This window comes from Heloderma suspectum, chromosome 2, assembly GCF_057233095.1.
Source record: "Heloderma suspectum isolate Gila_16-S chromosome 2, 16-S_ref, whole genome shotgun sequence".
NCBI lineage: Eukaryota > Metazoa > Chordata > Lepidosauria > Squamata > Helodermatidae > Heloderma > Heloderma suspectum.
The window spans coordinates 132333697-132355863 of record NC_139459.1 but is presented as its reverse complement, the minus strand read 5'-3'; the positions used below and the strand labels follow the sequence as shown (position 1 = coordinate 132355863).

The following is a 22167-nucleotide window of genomic DNA, read 5'->3' as shown; positions in this document are numbered from 1 at the left end:
CGACTTGGTATCCCCATACCACCAAGAACTTGCCACAATTTGTTATGATCCACACAGTCAAAGGCTTTATAATAGTCAATACAACAGAAATAGAAGTTTTTCTGAAACTCCCTGGCTTCTCCATTATCCAGCGGATATTGGCAATTTGGTCTCTAGTTCCTCTGCCTGTTCTAAACCCAGCTTGTACATCTGGCAATTCTCGTTCCATGAATTGCTGGAGTCTACCTTGCAAGATCTTGAGCATTACCTTACTGACATGTGAAATAAGTGCCACTGTTCAATAGTTTGAACATTCTTTGGTGTTTCCCTTTTTTGGTATGGGGATATAAGTTTATTTTTTCCAATCTGCTGGCCATTCTTGTGTTTTCCAAATTTGCTGGCATATGGCATGCATCACCTTGACAGCATCATTCATCTTGCAAGTTTTTAAACAGTTCAGCTGGGATACCATTGTCTCCTGCTGCCTTGTTATTAGCAATGGTTCTTAAGGCCCATTCAACCTCACTCTTCAGGATGTCTGGCTCTAACTCACTGCCCACACCATCAAATCTATCCCCGATATTATTATCCTGCCTATACAGATCTTCCATATACTCTTGCCACCTTTTCTTGATCTCTTCTGCTTCTGTTAGGTCCTTGCCATCTTTGTTTTTGATCATACCCATTTTTGCCTGGAATTTACCTCTGTTGTTTCTGATTTTCTGGAAGAGGTCTCTTGTCTTTCCTATTCTATTTCCTGTTCTATTATCATCTTCCACTTCCGCACATTGCTTGTTTAAAAATAATTCCTTATCTCTTCTGGCTAACCTCTGGAATTTTGCATTTAATTGGAATGTATATCTCCCCCTATCACTGTTGCCTTTTGATTCCCTTCTTTCTTGGGCTACTTCCAGTGTCTCAGCAGACAGCCGTCTTGCCTCCTTGGTTTTCTTTTTCTTTGGGATGTTTTTTGTTGCCGCCTCCTGAACAATGTTGCAAACTTCTGTCCATAGTTCTTCTGGGACCCTATCTACTAAATCTAGTCCCTTAAATCTATTCTTCACCTCCACTGCATATTCATTAGGAATATTCGTGAGCTCATATCTAACTGCTCTGTGAGTCTTCCCTATTCTCGTTAGTCTGATTCTAAATTGTGCAATAAGAAGTTTGTGATCTGAACTACAGTCAGCTCCAGGTCTTGTTTTTACCAACTGCATAGATGTCCGCCACCTTTGGCTACAAAGGATGTAGTCAATCTGATTTCGGTGTCGACCATCTGGAGAAGTCCATGTATAAAGTCGTCTTTTAGGTTGTTGGAAGAGAGTGTTTGTTATGCACAGTGAGTTATCTTGGCAAAATTCTATCAGCCTATGTCCCGCTTCATTTTGCTCTCCCAGACCATGCTTGCCTGTAATTCCAGGTGTTGTTTTTACTACCCACCTTAGCATTCCAGTCTTCTGTAATTAAAATAACATCTCTATTTGGTGTATAATCCAGTAGGTGCTGCAGATCCTCATAGAACTGATCTACTTCTGCTTCTTCAGCATCTGTGGTTGGGGTGTATGTTTGAATCACTGTGATGTTAAATGGCTTACCCTGAATTCGAATTGAGATCATTCTATTGTTTTTTGGATTGTATCCAAGCACTGCTTTAGCCATTTCATTATTAATTATGAAGGCTACTCCATTTCTTCTGTGGTCCTCTTGTCCACAGTAGTAGATCTGGTGGTCATCTGATGTGAAGTGGCCCATTCCAGTCCATTTCAGTTCACTGACACCCAAAATGTCTATATTTAATCTTGACATCTCCCCAGTAACCACATCCAATTTGCCCTGGCTCATAGATCTTACATTCCAGGTTCCTATGGTGTGTTGATCTTTAGAACATCGGATTCATCATTCCCTATGACTAGGAAACCAGAATTATGTGAAATAGTTAAAAGTTGCAGAATAATTTAAGCAAAATAAGACAAGTTTTGCATGCACATAATTTTTAAAGGTGACAGAATTTTGCTTTTCTTGGTGCAGTATCTGGATTGCCGAGCCACCGAATTTTATTTCTTTTCCATGATCTCCTTATAGTAAAAAAAAGGTAAAGGTGTCCCCAACCAGTCGTGTCTGACTCTAGGGTGCGGTGCTCATCCCCGTTTCTAAGCCGAAGAGCCAGCGCTGTCCGAAGACGCTTCCGTGGTCATGTGGCCGGCATGACTGAACACCGAGGTGAATGGAATGCTGTTACCTTTCCTGCCAAGGCGGTACCTATTTATCTACTTGCAATTTCTTGCTTTCGAACGGCTAGGTTGGCAGAAGCTGGGACTGAAGACGGGAGCTCACTCCATCACGCAGCACTCGGGTCTCGAACTGCTGACCTGCCGACCTTCCAGTCTGCAGTTCAGCGTCTTAACCACTAAGCCACCACAGCCCCTTTCTCCTTATAGTACTCCCTGACCAAAGCTTCTATATCAACTTTCCCCCATCCCAGTGAAATCTCCTACTTTTTGACTACTATGTTATTCCTTTGCCTCCTTTGTATAATAGTCACTCGCATGAAGCAATCTGCATTATTTATTTGGCATTTGCATTTATTAGTCACCATTCTGAATTTACCTAGGGCATGTAACAGTGAACTGCACTATAATGATTTGGAAGGGGGAGGGAAATAGGGGCTAATGATAAAGACTGCTGGAGATACAGATCCCCCCTTCCTAGACAGTCACAACTTAATAAAGATCACAGCATTTGTAACTATGCATACATAGTAACATGAAGGGATTGCTGCAAGGCTGATAGTTCACGCTTGTGCAGGAATTGATTGTTTTGCCTTGGAGGAGGCTCACGCAGCCCGGAGGAAGTTCTTGACAGGCACAACCAAGTGCAACATATTGCAGTATGACGGCCCAGAGGCACTCTCTCTCTCTCTGCATAAATGCTTGTAAACAATCTCTTAGGCTTCCCTAAATATTCTGCAGTGATTATTTGGTGTACTTGTCACTATGGAAAATATTATGAGCCACAGTTCCTAAAAAACTGGAACAAATCAATCAAAGAAGCATTATATCTTTTCTGATAATGTTTTGCAGAATATGAAAGTTCTAAATGTTGCATTCAGAATGGAGGAAGGGTCATGGTGAAGTGGCATGCAGCCGGTACTTTGTAATATGAAGCCTCAGGTTCCATCACTGGTGTCTCTAGTTAAAAGGGTATTATTGATGTCTGGGAAATAACCTTGGAGACCTGCTGCCAGTCAGATTGGGCAATAACTGGGCTGGATGGAACAGCAGGCCTGGCTCTGTAGAAGGCAACTGACTATATTTGACCAGTGTTGCATTTTCCACTCTAGTGGCCAAGTCATGATGGTGAAGTATCTGGATATGAGATGAAGGGTGCAATCCTATGCATGTTTAGACAGAAAAAAGGCCTACAACTCTCAGCATGCTCCAGCCATGGCTGGCTGGACCATGGCTGGCTGGAGCATGCTGGGAATTGTAAAATGTTTTTCTATCTAAACATGCACAGGATTGTGCCTTAAGTGTGTTAAATATGTGGCTTTGAGTCTTCACTGTCAGGGCCACTAGGCCAGGGCAAAAGGTTATCATATCTGCATCTTGACCTGGAGAATGTGTTTTCCAGGTAAGGTTCCTGAGGTCAGAGCCATGAACTGGAGAATCTGGATGTTTAAGTGCAACAAGCGGTACAATTCTATTGACCAGAAGAACATATACAGGATTGCCCTGTATTTTGAAGGCGTTAAATCCTCTTTAAAGATACAGAACCATAAGTAGGAAGAGCTGGGCCTTGAAGTTGCCCATCAACAGCACCTGGACAGCAGACTGAGCAAGGCACACAGATCACCTGGTCACAGTCTTTGCCACTATGATGAGATGCACTGTATTTCTATTTAAATTATCATTATTTCTAAATTTCCATTTCTATGTATAAATTAGCATATACAAATGATATGCAAAATGGTGTTCTCTTTTGTTGTCTTTTTTGGTGATGCAGTTACTCTTCTTTGGCAATTCATACCCTACTGCTGTGTCTACTGTGCTGTTTCTCCACTGATCCTCATGGGTGGAAGGATGGGAAAGGAATAGAGCAGGAGATATAATAGCTGCAGTGCCATTCAGAGCATTTAAAGATTGTAGGCACCATCTCTGGGTGAGAATCTGGCAACCTCATGCTTAGCATTAGGTTTTTCTTAAACATCATTGCATCTGCAAAGAGTTACCTCTCTTTGGAGGCAATGTTCTTGGAATACACTCAGATCACTCAACAGCCTGCAGTGACCTGTTCGCAAGACAGTTCACAGATAAAATTCCTCATATTCATTTTGATTTGGACGCCTGTGTTGTTTCTTCTGACTTGGTCACTTTAGCACTACTTATCTATTGTATGAAGATGTGGATAGGATTCTCGGTGATGTATGTGCTGTAGACTCTTGCTCATCCTGGCTAATAAAAGCTGCCAGAGACAGACTGGCCAAGTGGGTTAGTATTGTGACTAATTCCTCTGTTCAGCAAGGCATGATACCACTGGACCTGAAGGATGCAGCAGTGAGACCACTTTTTTTAAAAAAATCTCAATGGACACAACAGTATGAGATAATTCTCACCCAGTCTTGAATATGTCTTTTGGGGCAAGGTGGTGGAGGAGGTGGTGGAGTTTCAGCTCCAGGTTTTCCTAAATGAAAACTCCTCTGTTTGGGGCTGCCTTTGAAGACCATTTGGAAGCTTCAGTTGGTTCAGAATTCTGCAGCCAGGCTTCTTATGGGGGTGGGATATAGGGTCCATGGTACCTCCATCCCCTTTTGTACCAACTGCAATGGCTGCCCATTAGTTTCTGAATATAATTCAAAATGCTGGTTTTGATTTATAAAGTACTAAATGGCTTAGGAAATGCTTTCCTGAAAGGCCACCGTCTTCTATATAATCGTGTCCATGAACTTCCACAGGAGCCCTTCTTGCCATCTTTCCAGGTATTCATAAGATGACAACGTGCACAAAGGCCCTTTCTTTGGTGGTCCCGCCACCTCTGGAACACTCTACCTTGGGAGATCCATAAGGCTCCTTCACTGACTGCATTTGGGGGGATAGTTAAAATTTTGCTTTTTGATCAGGCTTTATTTTGGCTGCTGTGAATTTAGTTGTTTACTACTGCTTGTTTATATCATTTTAGTGTCTCCAATGCACAGCACTCTGATGTCTTCAGGGAGGAAGAATGGGATTTATATTTTTTTAACAAACAGGTAGACTATAGAGAACATCAAAGTGACAGTTTGCAGCAGGGACTTAGTACAATGGTTCCCAAAGAGCACATCACCCCACCCTACCCTTAGTATGGGATTTCTATTCAAGGTGCTCAGTTCATAATCCCAGTTGCACCTGCCTCTCTGCTGCTGGTTCTAGTTCTGCCTGCTCTGACTGAACTCCTTCTTCCAGCTCTGCTGGTATGCTTGTCCTGAGGAGACTTTGGCCTTGGTTTCTGAAAGAACTGCATGGGGCTTTGCTTGAACTCTGATTTTCATAAGCATCTTAAATCTGGTTTTGCATGTTGCCGTGCGTGTGTGTGTGAGCGTGTGTGTGTGTGTAGGGGAACAGAGTCAGCTCTGACATTTCTTAAGGTCTGATCTTGCCAAATGGAACATGACCAAGTATTAGGCCTTAGCCAAAAAAGACTGGATTGCTTTGACAAGAGGCCCCTTAGTTAGGAGCTTGAGGACTCCTGCCTTAATGGAGCTTACTTGTTTCCGCCACAGTTTTCCTTGGTATGCTCAGAATAGCTCTCTTGAACAAAGAGCCTTTAACCATTATAAATGATACACAAGATGAAAGAGATGTGCACAGATAAGCAACCATAGCCTTATTCTTCTTTCCATGTGGAAATTGAGGGCTGTTTAAAAGGGCAGCACTGAATCCACAGAGGGGTAAACAATACTTGACAATTGCCAGTGATGATTTGTCTTCAGGTGCCTCAAAGTGATGTCCATTTTAGTTTATGGAGAATTATCATCCTGCTGTGTACTTTGTATATTTATCTTCTTCAAGGAGAAATTCAAATGTCTTTCCCAACATTTGTTAATTAGGCTCTGCACAGTACTCTAAGAAACGGACAAACACTTTAGTCCACTCTAAATTAAAGAGATTTTTAATACATTATTTATAAAGGATTAACAGCTGCTTTAATAAATTACCAGAGCCTGGTTAGCAAAGCACTGGGGATATGCAATACTGCTTATTCTGAGGTTTATGAAATACAGTGGTGAGAAAAAGTTTGTGAACCCTAATGATAATTACAGAAATTCCATAGTTTTACCATGATAACTTCCATGAATCAAAACCAGTCCTTTTCTAAATATACAATAGGGTTTATATTAACCAATTCTGTATCTTGTGAAATAAAACAATGTATAAATTAAGCAAACAATGAGTACTTTAGAGTCAGGGTATATGCAAAAGTAAGTGAAGCCCTGGTTGCATCAGCTCAATTAAAGGGATTAATTAGAATCAGGTGGTTAAGTAATTAGGTAGATTTTCAAGGGTGAGCTTGGGAGGCCCCACCCTCTAAAAGGATCAGAAACCTTGTGACTTTGATCTTCATCATACAGTTATGTGGAAACATGTCATGTCATGATCAAAAGACATCTCTGAGGATCTCAGAAAACTAGTAACAGCTGCTCATCGGTCTAGAAAGGGTTACAAAACAATTTCTAAGGATTTGGGGCTCCACCAATCTACTGTCAGACAGATAATCTACAAATGGAGGAGGTTCAAGACCACAGTCACTCTCCCCAGGAGCAGTCGTCTTACCAAAATCTCTTCGAGAACAAACTGGCGCATCATCCAGGAAGTCAAAAAGAACTCCAGAGTAACATCCAAGGATCTGCAGGCCACTCTCACCTTGGCTAATATAAGTGTTCATGACTCAACAATCAGAAAAAGACTCAACAAGTATGGTGTTCATGGGAGAACAGACAGAAGTAAACCACTGCTCTATAAAAAGAACATTGCTGCCCATCTGAAGTTCGCTAAAGATCACATAGATGATCCCCCAAGACTTCTGGAACAATGTTCCCTGAGCAGAAAAATCGAAGGCCGAATTCTTTGGCCTCAATGAAAAAAATTATGTTTGGTGAAAAACCAACACTAAGTTTGAACAGAAGACCCTCATCCCAACTGTCAAGCGTGGTGGTGGCAATGTGATGGTTTGGGCTTGCTTTCCTGCCTCAGGACCTGGATGGCTTGCCATCATTGACACAACCATGAATTCTGCAGTGTATCAGAAAATTCTAGAGGAGAATGTCAGATCATCCATCCATGAGCTGAAGCTGAACCAAAAGTGGGTCATGAAACAAGACAATTATCCTAAACATACAAGCAGATCTACAAAAGAATGGCTGCGGAAGAAGAAATACCATGTTTTAGAATGGCCAAGTCAAAATCCAGACCTAAACCACATCAAAATGGTGTGGCAGGACCTGAAGCGAGCTGTTCAGGCAAGGAAGCCCTCAAATGTCACTGAGTTGAAGCAGTTCTGTATGGAGGAATGGGCCAAAATCCCTCAAAAACCGAATCGAGAGACTGACTAACGCTTACAGGAAATGCTTACTTGAAGTCATTCTGCTCAAGGGGGTGCCACCAGGTACTGAATCTAAAGGTTCACATAGTTTTTCACACATGGATATTGAATGCTGAATCAGTTGTGGATAAATAAATGTTGAAACAGTGTCATGTTTGTGTGTCATTTGTTTAATCAGGTTATCTATTGTTTTTTTATCTAGGATTATGGGGTTAGATTAAAATCTAACCAGATTTTAGGGTGGAAATATGTGACAATCCTAAGGGGTTCGCAAACTTTTTCTTGCCAGTGTAATATTGCAATTCCTCAGGAAGAACAGCAAAATGGTTATGGAACTTCACGACATTCCTGAATGTTGTGGACCTTGGCTTTGTATTGAAAGGGCAAATTTGATTTATCCAGGTGTAAATGGAAGCCTGGTGCATTGATCTGGAGAAGCTGGGCACTTGGGAAATATTTTCCTTTTCAGACAACAAATGTAGGATGAATAAGAGTCAAACTACTTGCTACTTTAAAGATGGAGCTAGCAGCTACATTTTTTCCTCTTACTCAAAGGTAAGCATAGGGAATCTAATCCAGATCAGGAGCCTAGCATGGGGGGTGGGGGAGCTTTAGCCTCCTGCCCCCACTGTGGTCCTGATCCAGATCAGGCTCCCTGCACCTGCAATTTGCATTGCCAAAAAATAATCCATTACAATGAATGGATCCTTTTTTCACAATGCAAAATGCAAGTGCCTCCTTCCCTGATCCAGATCGGGGCTGCAGCAGGAGGCAAAGCTGCTCAGTTACTTTTGAGTGAGGGAAACAAGTCGTAGCTGTTTCTTGTGTCTTTAATGTGTAGTTTGACCCTGAAATTGCATGAGAGGTGGTGAGGAGCAGGATACCGGCAGCAGATCCCACAAGCCTCAGCCATTCAGTCTTGGGATGGACAGATCTGTCAGTTTTGCTTTCCCCCTCATTCAGATGGTTAGAATCTGAATTTATTTTTCTCCAAAATATGAAGAATTTCATGGATTTTGTAAATTAATATAAAAAATGTCTGAAAGAAAATTCTCACCCATCTGCACCAGCCAAACTCGATAGGCACAGCTATTCCCAGCATGGAGAGGAACACGACATACCTGCCTTCCATATAAAGATGAGGAGCCTGTCTGAAAACAGATGTGGAAACCCTGTCTGCCAGTTTCAGTTTCTCCCACATTCAAATATTTTTTAATCTCAAGCTATTTCTGTCCCAATATAGGGAACTTTTGTGAATTTTGGTAAATTCCTATCAATACCAATCTGAAATGAAATTCTCACCCACAATTGCACAAATGTACAAAGTCTCAGTGCAAACAGTTTGCATGTACATCAGGGGCAGGCTGAACATGCATAGGTTAAAATTGGGGCCTTTTATCAGTATCTTGAAGACAGGAGACCCTGGAGAAGACGCTGATGCTAGGGAAAGTAGAAGGCCAAAGGAAGAGGGGCCGACCAAGGGCAAGATGGATGGATGATGTTCTGGAGGTGACGGACTCGACCTTGGGGGATCTGGGGGTGGCAACAGCTGACAGGAAGCTCTGGCGTGGGCTGGTCCATGAAGTCACGAAGAGTCGGAAGTGACTGAACGAATAAACAACAATCAGTATCTTGCTTCCCCTGTGCATATTGAGTTACCTGTCATTAGTCATCTGAAAAGGGCTAGCCTATTATGACTGTCAGACAGAAACTTGTGAATCTTCACAGGAAATTGTGATAACTTCACAGGTTTTTATTTTATTTTAAAAATCCCATTAATAAGAGGGAGGTAAAGGTCATGCCTAGAATGCATATAATGCCAGTTTCAATCCTGAGGCTACTAAACGATTTATATTAGTTTAGTTGGTACCACAGTGTGGATTTAAGCCCATGAAACATGTATTGTTTCACCCTTCCCTACCAGAAGGGACACACAGCTTCAATTACTGTCCCCTTGGACTGCAGACTCTGGCCTCATCCATCACCCAGAGACGCAAGGGCTACTGGGAGGCTGCACCCAGCCCTTGCCTCCCAGGATAAACATCTCAGCAAGGGGGAGACCAACCTATCCCCATACATCAGCCAGAGAAGGAACAGCTGCAGGGAGCTTGTATGGCCCTTCCCTGCCAGAAAGAACACCTCTAAGACCTCCAAGAACACTTTGAAACTAAGACCTGGTGCCCAGGTTTTGCTTTTTTTCCTCCTCCCTCCCAATCCCTTTTCCTTTTGTGTCATGTCTTTTTGACTGTAAGCCTGAGGGCAGGGACTGTCTTATTAATAATCTTTGTAAGCTACTATGGGAGTCTTTTTTTTGGCTGAAGAGTAGGGTAAAAATGTTATAAATATATAAATATTTACATGGAAGATAGCTCTAGAACATAAGAAGAGCCACGCTGGATCAGACCAAGGGTCCATCTCATCCAGCATTCTGTTCACACAGTGGCCAACCAGCTGTCAACCAGGAACACCCACAAGCAGGGCATGAGCGCAACAGCACCCTCCCACCCATATTCCCCAGCAATTGGTGTACATAGGCTCACTGCCTCTGGTACTGGAGGTAGCACATAGCCATCAGAAGTAGTAGCCATTGGTAGCCTTTTCCTCCAGGAATTTGTCTAACCCCTTTTAAAGCCATCCAAACTGGTGGCCATCACTATATCCTATGGTAGCGAATTCCATAGTTTAACTCTGCGCTGTGTGAAGAAGTACTTCCTTTTATCTGTCCTGAATCAATCGGTTTCATGTGATGACCCTGTGTTCGAATATTTTGAGAGAGGGAGAAAACTGTCTCCCTATCCACATTCTCCACACCATGCATAATTTTGTACACCTCTATCATGTTTCCCCTTACCCTCCTTTTTTCCAAGCTATGCAATCCCAGCTGTTGTAACCTTCTCTCATAGGGGAGGTGCTCCAGCCCCTTGCTAATTTTAGTTGCTCTTTTCTGCACTTTTTCCAGCTCTACAATATCGTTTTCTTAGGTGTGGTGACCAGAACTGGACACAGTATGCCAAGTCTGGCCACAACATAGATTTGTACAGGGGCAGTATGATATTGGCAGTTTTAGTCTCAATTCCTTTTCTAATTATGCCTAACATGGAGTTTGCCCTTTTTTTACAGCAGCTGCACACTCGGTTGACATTTTCATCGAGCTATCCACCACAACCCTAAGATCTCTTTCCTGATTGGCACTGCTAGCTCAGATCCCATCAAGCTATACTTGAAGTTGGGATTTTTTGCCCCAATTTGCTTCACTTTACACTTGCTTACATTAAACTGCATTTGCCATTTAGATGCCAATTCTCCCAGTTTGGAGAGATCCTTTTGGAGCTCTTCACAATCCCTTTTTGTTTTAACCACACTAAATATTTTGGTGTCATCGGCAAACTTTGCCACTTCACTGCTCACTCCTAATTCCAGATAATCTATGAACAGGTTGACAAGCATTGATCCCAATACAGATCCCTGTGGGGCCCCACTATTTACTTCCCTCCATTGGGAGAATTTACCATTTCTTCCTACGCTCTGGTTTTGGTTCTTTAACTAGTTACTGATCCATAAGAGGACCTCTCCTCTTATTCCATGACTGCTAAGTTTTCTCAGGAGTCTTTGGTGACTCCTCTATCCATTAATAGCTATTAGCCATAACTGCTGAACACACTGGACACACATGTCCAGAGGCAGTATACCTCTGAATAACAGGGACTGGGGACAAAATAGGGAGAAAATAGTTGCCTTCATTCATGCCCTGCTCGTAGACTTGCTAAGGGCATCTGTCTGACTGTTGTTAGAAGGAGGATGCTGGCCATTTTAAAGCAGGGCAGTTCTTAGATCCTTAATGTTCTCTAGCCTTATTGAAATAATTTGGCTTCCCTTTGTACAAGAAGCAGTGCCTTAGATAATAACACATTAAAGCACACACTGTACAATAATATTGCACACATCAAACAAAAATGCAACCCCTTTTAGGCACACTGGCCAAAGTGATAGAAAGAATCCCCATCTTAATGCAGGAAAGAACTGCATTCACAGGAATTCTTACTACCCCCAGGCTATATGAGCAACATTTAAGAGGTTTCTTTCATTTTGGCCCTAAGTAGTATGGTCATTTGGCTTGAAAAGGAATTCCTATATTTGGCCCCAGTGTTGTTCTCTAAAACCCAAGCCTGTGTTTTTCTGAATCTGATAAGTGGCTGTCTGCTTCTCAAAATCCTCTCCCTCCCACTGCCCCTACCCCATCAGGCCACCTTTCACTGCAAAACCTTCCATTCTGCTTATCGCTGATAACAGCCCACTGTTGTCATGTGCAGCAAAATATACACAGTGCTCAAGTTGAAGCCATTGAGCCCCTGACATAAGCAGGCACCCTGACATCAGCCTCTTCACGAGATGGAACAAAAAGATACATGGTTTGTGGTTATTTTTAGAAAGCAGTATGGCAAAGGAAATTAGTTCATGCTTAAACATTATCTTCTTCATGTTGAAATGTTTCATCCTATTTGAATTACAATCAACCCCCCCCCCTTTTCTTAATTTCCTTGCTCATGTTTATTGCTTATGGTCTTTGCTTCCTTAATTTCCTTGCGTATGTTTCCTTGCTTATGGAAGGGTTCCACCCTTAAAGGCTGCCTAGAAATAATTTTCAGTAAAAATAAAATAAAACCTGTTTTCTCTTTTCCCCCTCATATTACATCTTGGATTTAGGAAACAAAATCTATGACACATTTCTGCACTTTTTTCCTCCCGTGCTCAGGGATTCTGCTGTGAGTACGTTATTGGTTTGTCTATAGATCCAAAGACATTTACTAGTTCATAAGAAAGAAAAAATGCATTGCAATCCTATGCAAATTTAATTAGATGTAAGTCTCACTATGTTAAATTGGGCTTACTCTTGAGTTAATGTTTAAAATTGCAGCCTTAGGCTATAAGAACTGAATAGATAAACAACAATTTATAAAACCATGGGTTGGATCCAGACTTAGTCTCACCTACAGTAGATCCACTGCAATCAATGGGACTCATATTAAGCACAAAGTCACATCCCATTGATTTCAATGGCTCTACTCTAGGGGCTGATCTACACTTATGGTTTTTTTCACTTCCAATGAGGTTTCATTGCCTGTCTTTCACACTACGTACTACCCATCTTGAATTGGAACCAGAATTTCCTGCTTCCGTGCTACTGCTTTCAATATCCTGATATCCCGGTATTTCCCCTTAATGTGCTCTGATTTTCTACATTCATTACCATATTTGGTCATAGTCCCCTCCCACGCCTGTCCATATATGGCAGTGCTTGTTTTTTCCTCCTGTCCAATCACAGCTCTCGATGGCCCCATGTCGTCTTCCGGCTACTGACTGCATAGCTTCCTCAGCAATTAATGTTTCCTCAGCAACAAGCAAAGGGCTGGATGTGCACGCACTTGTCTGATCTCGGAAGCTCAGTAGGGTCAACCCCGGTCAGTACCTGGATGGGAGACCATCTGGGAATCAGCCTTCCTGCATTGGGGGTGGGTGGGTTGTTCTATCCCTTCAAATGAGACTAAGTTTTATCCCCTTCTATCCCCGCTTTGGCTTTTTTTTTTTAAAGACGTTATCTTCAAATCTTCAAAGAAGTGAATCTTCGAAGAATTGTAGCTTCTCCAGCCTGACTGCTCCGCAAACTTGCCCGGGCAAGCATAAATGTTTTCACAGTCCCATCCATGCTCGCTGCACGGAAAGAAAAACACACACATATCCAAGCAGACAGTCCTCAGTGTCCATGGACTAACATTGATAAAAATGTCCGTGGACAATTTTAACGCCATCTTGGGAGAGGGAGACAAACACAGGGCGGTCTTCGAAGACGTGAAGGTTCAAAGACGCTAGCAGCCCCCCCCAAACCCGAGCGCTGGGTGCCACCACCACCGCCCCTCTTCCTCGTGCCAGTTGTCAAGGGCTGGTGCAGGGAAAAGAGCATCAGCAGACACCCCCCAGCCTCTCACCCTGGCCTCCAGCAGGTGGGGGGGAGAAGAGGATAGGTGCCTCCTTCTTCCCTCCACCCCCACCTGCTACAGTGGCGGCGGCAAGGGACAAGCTGGTCGTTTTCCCTAAGGCCAGGAAAACGTGCGGCAATGACCAGCCTCTCCAGCGCCACTGCCGCTGTAGCAATGATGGGGGGAGGATGAGAGGCACTGCCTTCTTCCCCTCTTCTTGCTGAGGGAACTCCTGTGAATTGGGGGGAGTGGTAAATTCTCGCAGGGCTTCGAGCCCCAACAGGATGCTTGCGCAATCCCTACACACACACAGGGATAGAGGAAGAGAGGGACAGTGGGCGGGAAATCAGCAGAAACAGGAAGAGTTTCTGCTTCTCCAATGAGAGCCGCCATCTTAAAGAGCAGGAAAACAGCACAGCGCTCAAGTGTGAACTGTGGTTGCGCATTCGATGAAGTACTGCAATGGGGAAACAGGGTGAGTGTGGATAATCACGTGCAATGGCATTTACCTCGCCAGTCTACCGAATTCGATGCGCTAGCAGACGCACTGTAGATTGGCCCGGGTTCTGGATCCAACTCCATTGGTACTATCCAGTGGTGGCACATTGCTAGAGCTTATGACATTGCACTAGCGGAAACTGATGTTAGCACAATTGTGATTAGCACTTGCTAGTGCAAAGGGAAAAAGTAGTGTTGGGTTATGCTAGCACTATGTCATTAGCACAACCAATCACCATAGGATAATACCCCGTAAGTCCTTATATAATATAGGTTGGTAAAAAAGTAAACATATATTAGACACATATATAATGACATATGTAATAAGATAAACAACACAGTAAGTATTCAAAAATGCATGTTTGATCATCATAGTAAAAATATTTTGTGTGTGCATATCTCACTCCCTCTCTTCATGTCACATGTCCTTTTAGTTCCAAAGCAGACTGGTCCATTCAGCCATTTCAGAATTTCACTGTAATCATGTTTTAGGAGAACATTTGTGGATTTATACAGAAACAGTACTTATTTCTAACCAATATCAAATCAATTGTTGAGGTATGATAATTTCCTCCAAAGTCTCACAGGACATCCTGAACCATTCTTCCTCCTACACTAGAAATATTAACTTCTTTACTCTTTGGAGGTTTAAATGAGCCCAAGGTTTCTGCAAGACTTACACTTAACGATTTATCCTGGGAAGACAGCCTTAGAATGAATGCAAATCGCCCTGTCTCTGTCTGATCTTTTCTAAGTTTCTGAGTGGAGAAAAGACCAGCAAGTAGTTACATTTTTGGATAATCAGAGCTGGAATCCCATGCTTGCACACCTAGCTTAGAGTACGTTCCACTGGACTCAGTGGGATTTCCTTTCAAGTAGACATGCATGAGCTTGTGCTCCAAAAATATTCACAATTGCAGAACCATACGCTGTAAAGGAAAGTGCTGAGTTTTCTTCCTTTACATTACTGTGAAGTCTGTGCAGTTTTACACCTCTAGGTAGGATGTGTTAAAGTGTTTTTCTTTGTGTGTGTGTTTTTAGAGTTGGCAGCTCTCATTATTGGGCCTTGTTGTTGTTCAATCGTTCAGTCGTGTCCGACTCTTCATGACCCCATGGACCATAGCATGCCAGGCCTTCCTGTCCTGCGCTCTCTCTTGGAGTGTGCTCAAGTTCATATTCATTGCATCGGTGATGCTACCTAGCCATCTCATCCTCTGCCGGCCCCTTCTCCTTTTGCCTTCAATCTTTCCCAGCATCAGGGTCTTTTCCAGGGAGTTTTCTCTTCGCATTAGGTGGCCAAAATATTTGAGCTTCAGCTTCAGTATCTGTCATTCCAATGAGCAGTCAGGGTTGATTTCCTTTAGGATTGACTGATTTGACCTCCTTGCAGTCCAGGGGACTCGTAAGAGTCTTCTCCAGCACCACAGTTTGAAAGCATCAATTCTTCGGTGCTCAGCCTTCCTTATAGTCCAGCTCTCACAGCCATATGTTGCTATTGGGAAAACCATAGCTTTGATTATACAAACCTTGGTCGGCAAGGTGATGTCTCTGCTTCTTACTATGCTGTCTAGGTTGACCATAGCTTTCCTCCCAAAGAGCAAGCGTCTTTTAATTTCCTGGCTACAGTCACCGTCTCCGGTGATCTTGGAGCCCAAGAAAGTAAAATCTGTCACTGCTTCCCTTTCTTTCCCTTCTATATGCCAGGAAGTGATGGGGCCAGATGCCATGATCTTAGTTTTTTAAATGCTGAGTTTCAAACCAGCTTTTGCACTCTCCACTTTCACCCTCAACAAGAGGCTCTTTAGATCCTCCTTGCTTTCTGCCATTCGGGTGGTATCGTCTGCGTATCTGAGGTTGTTGATAATTCTCCCGGCAATCTTAATTCCGACCTGTGATTCATCCAACCCGGCGTTTCTCATGATATACTCTGCATATAAGTAGGGGTGCACGAAAGTCACTTACCTGGTCTTGCAGCTTTTCGCGGTGGGGGGGAGGCGCTTCGCTGCTCTCCCCCCGAAGTTCAGGCCGGGGGGGGAGGCTTCCCGCCTCGCCCGGCCGAAATTCAGGCCGGGGGGGAGGCTTCCCGCCTCGCCCGGCCGAAATTCAGGCCGGGGAGGAGGCTTCCCGCCTCGCCCGGCCGAAATTCAGGCCGGGGAGGAGGCGCCTCGCCTCGCCCGGCCGCGAAATTAAAAGTTAAAAAAAACAACAACGCCCCCGTGATAGGCTACGTGACGATTAACGTAGCCTATCATGGCTAGATCTGCAAAGTCAGCCGTGATAGGCTATGTAAATCATCACGTAGCCTATCACGGGTGACTTAAAAAAAAAAAAAAAGCGCATACGCAAATGGCGGCCCCCATAGGGAGCCGCCATTCACGTTCCTTATTTGGTTGCTGTAGTCTACGTAAATCTTTACGTAGACTACGGCGAAAATAAGGGCAACGCAAATAGCAGGAATTCTTGACAGGAATACTGGAGTGGGTTGCCATTTCCTTCTCCAGTGGACCACATTTTGTCAGAACTCTCCATCATGACCTGTCCGTCTTGGGTGGCCCTTCATGGCATAGCTTATAGCTTCACTGAGTTACGCAAGCCCCTTCGCCACAACAAGGCAGTGATCTATGAAGGGGATTATTGGGCCTACATAAATAATTTACAACTTGGCTTCCCTATTAGCAAACTTTAATGAGGAGCCGCATATGATATAGAGTGTTTGTAACAGGAAGGGAAGCACTGCTCAGGAATATTAGAAACAAATGCCTGTCCTGGAACATATATATTCAGCTGCCTATTGATATCCCAACCATAAATACATTTACCTAGAATGTGGTCCTATTGGTTTCAGTACAACTCCCTTTGAGCAAGATTAGGAACAGGGTGCCTCTCTTGGAAACAAGTTCTTTATTTTACACACACTTCTTAATAGGATATACCTGTCATCCTCTTTCTGTTTATAGATCAAAGTGCCTTGACCTTTGATTTGTTTATTAAAAAAAATCAGAGCTCTTTTCAAACAAACTGGGGGATATGAACATGTGTAAGTGGAGGGGAGTGGGATCATGACAGCAGGCTCATCCTGACGTGCATGCTTGTTTGAACAGACTCTGCACACATAGACATATCCACATGAAAAGACATTTCCATGTGCTCAGGAGGACTTTTTCAGAGCTTCTTGCCATGATTCTTCTCCTGTCAACACACCTATGCATGTTCATATCTCCACTCTGTTGTCTGAAAAGAGTTAAAGAGAGATGGAAAGAAAGAGGAAGTACCAAGGGAAAAATAATAGCTCTGGACTAGTCTTCCATACATTGACAGTAGAAGTGATGTGATAAAATGGTGGGTTTTTCAATCTGTCCTCTAAGAAACTGCTGGAATTATTTCTGATAAGCTTATCAAGGGTTGTTTAAAGTGGAAAGCAGCCTGAAAGTGAAGCCCATTTTAAACTTTCTGCTACTGCAGCCTTCCCCAACCTGGTGCCCTCCAGATGTGTTGGGCTGCAACTCCCATTGTACCCAGCAATGATGGGAATTATGGGAATTGCAGTCCCAACACATCTGGAGAGCACCAGGTTGGGGAAGGCTGCACTAGTGGCATGATCTCACATTAGGGATGGATGGATCAGTCTGTGTCTGGTCCGTGTCACTTTCACAGCTGTGGAACTATACATGTGTTTCATCCCTTTTCTGCATTAATCTGTGGATTTTTAAATCCACCTAAGCTGCATTTAAACATATGTTTAAACACACATTTCTAAATACATTTTATCTAAAAATACATGTTTTTAAAAGGCATTGATATGTTTTTTGAGCTGAAAATGGGGTTGGAACATTTGGGAAGTGTGAAACTCTGTTCTGATCCACACACTAGTCTGGAAGGTATGGATCAGGTCACTTTGTACCTGAATTTGCAAAGATCAAATCCTCAACTATCCCCACCTGCAATAACAGTCTGAATATATAGATCTCATCTGTAGAGCCAATCATCGGATTCCCATTTGTGCAAAGACCATGAGCCTAGTACATGCCCGCAGAATCGTCTCTCATGTGGTTGATGTGTAGGTGCTCAGTGGGAGACAAAGTGATGTGGAAATGGGCTTCCTTAGAGCAGGATGTCTGAAAACCATCGCTGTAAAAAAAAAATGAGCACAGTTGTTATCTCTGATATGCAAAGTTGGTGGTGTGCAAAATTCCCTGCAAATGTGGATGACTAAGATGTTTATCTGATGTAGTGAGAGAGGGTGGGTTTGAAACCTACTGAAATACCTCATCCATGCAGGCAGGAAACTCTTGATTCCTTACACCAGCTCTTGCACAATAATGCCCCCCTAGCAACCTCATCCTTCCCGATTGTTCCCCAGAACACAAGCACTACATTCCACAACACTGGTCTTTCATATACATGTAATTGTTTATTTAAAATATTTCTCAGGTTGCAATCCTAAACACTTACTAAGGTGAACATCCCATTTAATTCAACAGGACTTAATAAATAGTTATGATTGTAAAGTTCATTGCTTATCCCATAAATGCTTGAAGGAATGTAGTCATGCCTGCACTGAAAGATCTGATCAGAAGGGGAAGCCTTGCTCTGTGTTGCTAAGGAAGGCTTTCTTTCTTTCTTTCTTTCTTTCTTTCTTTCTTTCTTTCTTTCTTTCTTTCACCCCTTTGCAATGGGGATAATTTAGGGGGGCAGGAACAGCTGGGTGGGAAGGTTTAACCCCCCTACCCGCATGCAGTGGTCCTGATCTGGATCAGGAGCCTGTATGATTACACTAAAGTAAAAAAATAATTCAGATCAGTTACATCCTCTCATTTAAGATAGCATGTAGTTTATCATCCAGACTCCTGTCTGCTCACATGTTACACATGTACAAACTATATGTTAAAAGGCTCTGTATGCACAAATGGGAACACTGCAAAGAGCAAGGTCTGTTCCATGGGAGCAGATTTTGGCAGGTGCAGAAGCTGAAGCTCAAATATTTTGGCCACCTAATGCGAAGAGAAAACTCTCTGGAAAAGACTCTGATGCTGGGAAAGACTGAAGGCAAAAGGAGAAGGGGACGGCAGAGGAAGAGATGGCTAGATAGCATCACTGATGCAATGAATATGGACTTGAGCACGCTCCGGGAGAGAGTGCAGGACAGGAAGGCCTGGCGTGCTATGGTCCATGGGGTCACAAAGAGTCGGACATGACTGAATGACTGAGCAACAACAACAACAAGGGTTCATAGCTTCATATTTATAACCCACAGATTTCCAGTTCAGTTGGTCTTTAGGAAACAATAAAAAACACTTTCTGTTTTGGAAGTCTTTTAACTTTCTCATTGCTGTGCAATTCTTTTTAAAAATACAAATCTCATTGTCTCATTGTATAATCTCTGTTAATTTTTACTTTTTAATCACTGATCATTTTTACTTTCAATTCTATGCTTTTATTGAGGCTTGGGAGGAATAGGTTGGTTTCAAAGGCAGTAGGTATATAAACTGTTCAATAAATTTCAAAAAAGAATGTAAACTTAAATAATGAGGACCTATTCCTTTCAGAGAAAGCCTCCTAATAGAAAAGTATAATAGATTCCATTACCTCTGAATAAGCTTTTAATTAAAACATGTTGGGCTCCTAATTATTTTTATTCTGCCGGAATGAATCATCCAGCTCAGTGCTGACATTTGACGGTTTCTTGTGTTTTTCAATTTCTGGTGCTGCCCTCCTCATCCCCCACCCCTTTTTTCTACATATTGTTGCTAAACATTTGGGGAGTGAATTGGTTGGTAACAGGATTTTCATGGAACTTTTGCAAAATTATAAATAACTATACACTGGAATTAGCACATCAGTACTTTCATCTTCATCCTTGTTGCTCTGGAATAGAATCTCCTTTCCTTCCACCCATTTCTTGTAACAGACAAGGTCAGGATGCTATCCTATGCATGTTTAGGGAGAAAAAAGTCCTACAACTCTCAGCATTCCCCCGCCAGCCATTCTGGTGGGAGGATGCTGGGAGTTGTAGGACTTTTTTCTGTCTAAATATGCATAGGATCATTCCCTAAAAGTTTTATCTGTTGCTGGACTATACGCCTGTAGACTGTAGGTAGGGGAGCAAATATGTGAATGCTCCTCGCATTAAAAAACAAAAAACAAAAAAATCTGCACAGACAACTCTGTACTCCCAAATTCCTGAATGTGCAAGAAGTGTTTGTGTTTAAATGTAAGAGATCATTCAAAAATTTGATCACCAACCTGCACTGGTATAGTCCTGTAACAGATATATCATGTGGGGCTGCTGATCATGTGATTCAATCTTTCTTCTATTGAGATTCTGGCCTGTAAACTTTGCATCTATGGTAATAAGTAGGATAATTGCTTTTAGCAAAAGAAAAAAAAAGTTACTAACATCTGTTTCTATACATTTGCAGGAATTGTAACGATCACCACAGTAAACATGGAAGGAAATGTGGAATTAGCAACATCCCCGTCCCTTCACGGATTGTTTCATCTTTCTGGATGACAACATGCATTCCTGTTGCTTCTCAAAATAAAACTAATAACAAATGAATATCTCCACAGAGGAAATAAAACATTTTTAAACAATATAAATATTTTATGGAAGGGTACCTGGACCAGCAGCTGCTCCATTAAAGGAAGAGTGGGTGAGCTGAAGAGCAAATGCTTAAAATACTAAACAGCACCTTCCACTAAAGCTTGCACAGGATATGCTGATGTGATGCAAAACAGACTTAAGGTGTGAATGTAATTGTAAAACAGGAATACCACAGAGGAAGGCGCTCTTGTGTTCCAGAATCTACTTGTAAAAATAGTGCAGGTATTAAATGTTTTGAACTGACTATTTAACAAGTGTAACCCAGATTGCCATTTAATATATGCGTGCAGGGAGGGTAGCGGGAAGGGCCAGGCAATGTTCCAGCTGATGGTGACACCAAGCAGCTGGCTTTTCCAAGGATACTAAGGTTGCAATCTTATGCATACTTACTTGGGAGTCATCCCCATCCAACTCAGTGGGACTTACTTCTTAGTAGATGCAGCTTGTTTGCAGACTTTATATGTTCATAATAATATACATAATTTATGTAAATTATCTCAGTACTTCTTCCAACAACCCTGTAGGGTGGGTGGGTCACTATTATTGTCCCCGTATTGCAGATTGTGTGTGCGTGTGTGTGCGTGTGTGTGTGTGTGTGAATCTGAGAGAGAATGGTGGTTACCTTAAGGAGGGGTGGGACAATCTCTTTGGCTCCAAGGGCCACATGTAGTGCTGGGCAGTGGGTCAGGAACCACACACATGCACGCATACACACATGCATACCTATAGGGAATGGAATCCCACCACCCTGCCAGCAACTGAGTTGGACAGCTGTTCTGGCTGTTCCAACAAGCCTGATTGGGATCGCTGTCTTGGCACTGCCAGTAGTAGAATCCAAACAGCAGGCTTTTCCTTGTAGCCCAGGCTGCCCACCCCTGGGCGAAAGCCACCTAGTGCATTCCGGGCTGAAATAAAATTTTAATTTGGTTCATTCTCTGAGCTACTACTCTTTGCAGCAAGCAGCACCTTCGGGGGGTGGGGGGGGGGAACAGCAGCAGGGAGGGGAATTTTCAGTAGGAGATTGCCCAATACACAACTGCTTTGCCTTAAAAATAAAAGTGGTCAGTTTAAACACACGGTTTCAAAGTGTGAATAATGTTGCATGTAGTTGAGTCCTGCTCTGAAGGGTTCCCTGTTTTATTGAACAACAGATTCAATTGAGAGACCTGCAGATGAAAGATCCAAAAGGACCATAATAAGTTAAGGGTATTTTGGCTACAATCCACATTGCTACCACAATTATGACTACAGTATCACAGTGCGTTGAGGATGCTCCTGGGAGCCACAGCCCCTTTATGAACTAATGTGGCTTCATTTTGAAGCCCTTGTTCAGTCCTTGTTTCAGTCCCATCCTAAGCATGTTGACTCAGAACTAGCAATGTTTGGTCTGTATTTTGAAGCAAAGTGATCTAATTTGCAGTTCCTGGACTAATAAACGTACATATTGGAACAGTTGTCCTTCTAGCTGCACCCCCCCCACACATTTTGTGACGTAGTTCCTGGCTCAGACATTGCATACAAAAATGTATCTGCTTG

At 42.8% G+C, this 22167-nt stretch overlaps 1 protein-coding gene and 1 long non-coding RNA gene across 2 annotated transcripts in view; both read right to left on the bottom strand.

Moving 5' to 3' along the window:
- Window positions 1-22167, bottom strand: part of LOC146352754 (uncharacterized) — a 346506-nt gene that overhangs the window by 28853 nt on the left and 295486 nt on the right. The window lies entirely within an intron of this gene.
- LOC146352755 (uncharacterized) overlaps window positions 14336-22167 on the bottom strand; it is a 52931-nt gene continuing 45099 nt past the window's right edge. The window contains exons 2-3 of the long non-coding RNA XR_014787835.1: window positions 17966-18155; window positions 14336-15519 (exon numbers count right to left, since the gene is read on the bottom strand). This is a non-coding gene — a long non-coding RNA (uncharacterized LOC146352755). The remainder of the gene's footprint in view (window positions 15520-17965; window positions 18156-22167) is intronic.